General features: G+C 40.7%; 1 protein-coding gene across 1 annotated transcript in view; it reads right to left on the bottom strand.

Moving 5' to 3' along the window:
- Positions 1-5,611, bottom strand: part of SPTSSB (serine palmitoyltransferase small subunit B) — a 30,633-nt gene extending 25,022 nt beyond the window's left edge. The window contains exon 1 of the mRNA XM_077770539.1: positions 5,342-5,611. The gene's annotated coding sequence lies outside the window, so the exon portion shown is untranslated. The remainder of the gene's footprint in view (positions 1-5,341) is intronic.
- Between the last annotated feature and the right edge of the window lie 398 nt (positions 5,612-6,009).

Genomic DNA, 6,009 nt, shown 5'->3' on the forward strand with positions numbered 1-6,009 from the left:
GCAAGGTCTTCCTCTCTGTTGTTCCCCCAGCATTTAGCACCCAGTGGCTGCTCAATTAACATTTGTGGAATAAATGAATTAGAATTCTAATGTTCCATTATAACAGGGAGTCTCTCTTTTTTTTTTTTTTTTAAGAGAGAGAGAGCATGCAAGTGAGGGAGAGGGAGAGGAGGAATTAAGAAGGCTCCATGCTCAGCAGGGAGCCCAACTTGGGGCTGAATCTCAAGACCCTGGGATCATGACCTGAGTTGAAATCAAGAGTTGGCTATTCAACCAACTGAACCACCTGGGCGCCCCAACAGGGAGTCTTTTGACTTATTTCTAACTTGACTCTGAGCATGCTTAAATTCTTCACCTCTAAGCCTGAAATAAATGCTCTTTTTTTGACTTAAAAAAATCAAGTCCCTGCTCTCTTTTAAGCCATTTTCTAAAAGCTCTATTCCAGGAAAGCTGCCACACCCATTATATTTCACTGAACAATGTGTCCTCCAGTGTCTTTTAAAACAGGTGACTTGAGCAGAGATCCCGGAACAGTCCACCTAAGTGGAGATTCTGGTTGCTTTTCACCTCCTTTTTTTCATGTGATCTGTGGGATCACATGCTCTGTCCTCTAGTATGAAAGCTCTGTTCTCCCTTCACCTTTCCAAGATGGCCTAAAAATTTTTCTTCCCCTCCACCTCTCTCCTACCCTCTCACTCTTCATAAAGGTGTTAACTTTGGGAAAGCAGTTCTTAGTTATTTACAACACAGTCCTCTGGCAGACTACAAGAATCCAGCGCAAAGCAAAAGAGAAAGGCAAAGAAAACCGAAAGCCCAGGCTAATTATTTCCCTCAATGAGAATCTTTGTTATCATAAGGCGGTGTTTTATTTAGGTTATAGTTCTTTAGAGCAGGTACTAAGTTATGTCTTCCTTGTGCCCGCCTGGAATGTGTTGAGGCTAATATTTTCCTTACTGAAACAGCAGCAAATCCAAAGTAGCAAAATAATGCTGATGGGAAGGGGAAACCAAGATTCCCAGGCGGAATCTTCATAGTCTATCTCAGAGACATGGGGCCAGGTTTGTAGACAATCTTTACATTATCTAATTATATAATTTTACTTCCTAGTTTGATGCCACAGTTTAAAACTGTACCTCATTTCCTTCCCTGGTTAATTTTTCTCCAGAGCTCTTTTCTCCTCTTATATGCTATAAAATTCACTTATTATTATAATTATTTTTTTATTGTGATTTTTTTTTCTTACAAATAGTTTATTGTCAAGTTGGTTTCCATATAACACCCAGTGCTCATCCCAAGTGCCCTCCTCCATCATAATCATTATTTTTAAATGATTCTTTTAAATGATGTTCCCTTTAGAATTTAAGCTCCTTAAGGGAGCTTAGTTTATTACTCATTCAGGGCCTGCAGTTGTTCTGACACAGGATAGGTGCACGATAAATATCTGTTGGATAAATGAATTATTAATCCTGATCAAAGTAATATTAATAAATAATAACTGTGATCAAGGGTTTTTTTTCTTACATGTATTTAATTTATAGAGAACTGGTTGGACATTTAGAATTATTTTGTGTAAATCTTCTAATTGGCTACAATATGACAATCGGACCTCTACAAAACTTTGATGGTCAAAAGCCACATGGAACCCATTTTTATCAGCATGATATGCTCTTCTAAACATACATGGGATGGGGCACCTGGGTGGCTCAGTGGGTTAAGTGTCTGACTTTTGATTTCAGCTCAGGTCATGGTCTCATGGTTCATGAGATCGAGGCCCGAGTCAGGCTGTGCACTAACAGCGCAGAGCCTGCTTGGGATTCTCTGTCTTCTCTGTGCCCTCCTCCTGTGGATGCGCACACTCTCTCTCACAAATTAAATAAATAAACACTTTTTAAAAAGTTAAAAAAGAATAAACATACATGGAAGGATAAGCCTGTGCTGATGAGAATGGAAAATCTTCAGATTTCCTGAAGCAGGCAGACTTACTTGAGTCCCTAAACCTAAGGGAAAGGGTGTGGTTTGGCTGAGTATACTTCCAGGTGTTTCTAGCAGCAAGTTTAGGTGCTGCTTACCAGCCACATGAAATGCAGACACTCACCAGTTTTATATTCTTATTTCTGGACAAAACACTGTCATCCAAGTCCATGGTTCCTAGTACAAGATCAGGCAATTTATTGATTATTTGAGAGCTTCTCCTGTATTTGGGACTGTCCTAATCACAGGAGATGCTTCCCCGCAGGGACATGTCAGTGTGATTTGAGGACTGCAAGTGGCTACTCCAGCTCTTCCTTTCCCCCAAGACTCCTGCTTGCGGGGCCACTCTAGAGTAAGTGAAACTGGGCTAATCTGAGTAGTAAAGTTCACTTTTGGCCGAGATTTAGTAACCTCCTCTCACTTAGTGTGGCCTCTTTCAATATATGGCCCAAAGAACTGATAAAAGACCAGATTTATCTAGAAGTAGGAGGAACAACTGGCTTCACTAGGCTTAAATTAATACAGGAGGTTTGTGAGTGCAAAAAGATAGGGGATTTATAAGCCAATTCTCTCTAGTACTGCATTAATGACATTTGACTTATTTCTAAACAGAGGAAAGGTTGGTGAGTTTGTAAACATATGCAAATCACATAGAACACCTGGGCCACTCTTAATTATTTCACATATTTCAGTGTAAACTATACGTCTCATGTACTATACGTCTACTGGTACATGAGGATTCACGAACTCCAAGTTCTAAATCTATCCATTCTTTAATATCTTGGCTAATTTATTTTAAGAAAACAGGTTTATTGATATGTAATCCACCCATTTAAAGTATACAATTCAATGGTTTTTAGTATGCTCACAGTTACATAAACATCACTGGTCAATTTTAGACCATTTTCATCACCCCAACAAGATACCTGTATACTTTAGCTGTTGTTCCCCGTTCTTCCCCAATTCTACCCTTTCTTTCTGTCTACAGGATCGCCTATTGCGGATATGTTACATAAATGGAATCATACAATATTTGATCCTTTTCCACCTAGCATAATCTTTTCAATGTTCACCCATCCTGTAGCAAGTATCAGTACTTCATTCCTTTTTTATTGCTGAATAATGTTCCATTGTTCCATTCTCTATCATAAAATTTTATCCATTTTTCAGTCAATGAACACTTAGATTGTTTTCAGTTTTGGGCTATTTTGAGTCATGATGCTGCAAACATTTGTGTATATGTTCTTACATGGACATACATTCTAATTCTCTTGGATATACAGCAAGGTGTGGAATGGCTGGATTATATGGCTACTTTATGTTCAACTTTTTGAGAAACTACCAAACCGTTTGCCACAGTGGCTCACCATCTCACATTCCCACCAGCAGTGTATGATGACTCCAATTTCTCTATCTCCTTTCCAATGACTGTTACTATCTGTTCTTTCTTTATTATTATTATTATGGCACTTTTGTTGGTGTGAAATGGTATCTTATGATTTTGATCTTCATTTTCCTAATAACTACTGATAGTACGCACTTTTTCGTGTGTTGGTTGGCCATCTGCATGTCTTCTCTGGAGAAATGTCTATTCAATTCCCTTGCCCATTTTTAAATGACTTATTTGTCTTTTAGATGTTGAATTTTTCTTCACAGGCCTTAAGAATGAGGGGTGGTTCTCAGGAAGAGCCTCAGACCTTGTGCCTGTGCCAGTCTAGAAGGGAGCTTTTACAACACAAAGCTGGGGTGGTAAGATGCCGGCTGGTAGCCTGCTTTTCCCAGAGATATTCCATAGCCCTAGACTGGGATCTAAGCTGAGAGGGAGTGTTCTCAGAGGCACCCATCCAGAGTGGAACATGGTCCTACAGCTGGAGGACGGGTGGGGGTGGGTTGTGGCTCAAATGCCTCACACTCTTGCTGCTCTCCCTGAATTTTAGGAGGCTGTCTTGAATTAAGTTTTCTTCATCTGTTGTATTTCCTCAGGACAATTTCTAGAGACTAACTAGTTGCTGATCTATACTCTTTACCAGTTGATGTTTTGCTGAGGAGTGGGTTCATGGAACTCCTTACACACCATTCTGGAAGTTGAGTTCCATTTGGATAATTTTTTAAAGAAAATGTTTCACCTCGTATACCTGGTGGTAAAATGGTTTATACTGACATAGTAGATGTAGAATTATGAAGGGCAGTTTTTACAAAAGTATTTGCAAATTTATAAACAGTGGATTAAGAAAACTGATAGAAGTTGAGGACTGGTTGACTTTTAACTTTGTATCCAAATTTGAGAATGCACTTGGTCTGACAAACCATTCTTAACTTACTGTTATTAAATAGCTGAATGGAAATACTTGAAAGATGAGGGTGATAATGCATTTCAGGGGAGAGCTTATTGTTGCTCTAGTAATCTGTGTAGAAGGCCACCACTGCCATTGAAATTTATCAAAATGATGCCTGTTTTTAAAAGCATAGGGATAATTAAAATGTACAAATCAAGTTATGAAAAGCTCGTTAGATTTATGCATTTTCTGAAAAGTTTGTAGGCAAAACTGACCATATATTTCTTCATTAATTCAGAAGAACTACCACACCACTCTGTCTTTTCAAAAAACAACGTTCTCAATTTCCCTGATGAATTTATTTGTAGTTTTAGGGCTAAGATTTACATTTAATAATTTTTCAAATTCTTTATTGAATCATGGGCTGAACTCATATCTGTTCATTGCCAACCAGCTGAATGTCACTTTAGTTGAGACAGACCTAGAAGACCGTTTTCTTCCTATTCCTCACATCCCCACCCGCATAGCAAAGTTGACTGTTCCTTTCTCCTGGGGTTTAGAAGTCTAGTTGCTTATAAATAATCACATAAGCATCTTTGAGAAAATAGGTACTGCTTAATAATCCTGAGAAAACGTTAAAATGTATTCCTTATTAGAAATTCTTCACTTTTTGGCCAGTTGGCTTCTGTGTATTACTGCCTAAAGTAGCTTTATGGGCAAAAAAGTATTGTATAAAGAACATAAACTAGAATATTTAAGAATAAAACCAAGCATCTCCCAATGATATTTCCTGAATAGTTACTCAACTACCCAAGGATAAATCATGAAAGTAATTAGTAAAGTAATTTTCTCTTGTTTTGGCTGGGAAAGTTTCAATAATAAAGTTTGGCTTCTGTTGAGTTGAAACCTCTTAGTCTCTAACACAGTTAAAGGCAAATGGAAAAACCCATTCAATCCTTAATATTTTAATGCAGTTAAATAATAAACTGATAAATTGCATTAAAGCTAGGATTAATTTTTCCCCTATAAAGACAAGAATTCTATCCTAGCAAAGCTACTTTAGCGTTCAAGCATATATTTTGGAAGATGCTTACCTCCCGGTTGGGTGTATCTCCCTGCGGCTTAGGTGAGCACCCAAGCTTTGGCTCCTCCCCAGCTGCTGCGAGCTTCCCACTGCGCCGGGTGCCTCAGAGCCTCCTGGAGTTAGGTGTTCGGCCCCGCCCTCTGCACTATTGCTAAAACTCCAATTCTGCCAGACTGATTCCGGTGATTAATTATTTACAAAAGGAAAACACTCCCACGCAAACTTGTGTCCAACCGCACTGCTCCCAGCGATTCCTTCCAGAGGAGAATGCCGGCTGCACCACTCCCCTCCCCCCGCCCCTGCTCTACGGTCCCAACTTCCCACACGCTGCCACTCTCCGTCCTGGGCGATCAGGCTCGTCCTCGGAGGAATGCAGCCCAGCGACTTCTACATTTTTAAATTTGGTTTTCTGCAGCTCGTTAGCACTTCTCCGGGGACCAGCCTCTCTGGAGGGGGCGCTTTCCGGATGCAGGGGAAGCCGGGGCTCCGAGAGCCACGGAGGAGGCTAAGGCGTCGCTGTCACCTCCGGCTGCCGCAGTAAAACCCCAAGCCGCCGCGCGGATGGGGAGGAGGGGACAGAGAGGTGTCCTCCCCCTCGCTCGGGCTGGGAGCCCCGACCCCANGGGTGGTGGCTTCGCGGCTTCAGCTAAGCCGGCGTTAAGCCGCCCGGGGGCAGCC

Source organism: Crocuta crocuta, unplaced genomic scaffold (assembly GCF_008692635.1).
Source record: "Crocuta crocuta isolate KB4526 unplaced genomic scaffold, BGI_CrCroc_1.0 scaffold226, whole genome shotgun sequence".
Taxonomy (NCBI): domain Eukaryota; kingdom Metazoa; phylum Chordata; class Mammalia; order Carnivora; family Hyaenidae; genus Crocuta; species Crocuta crocuta.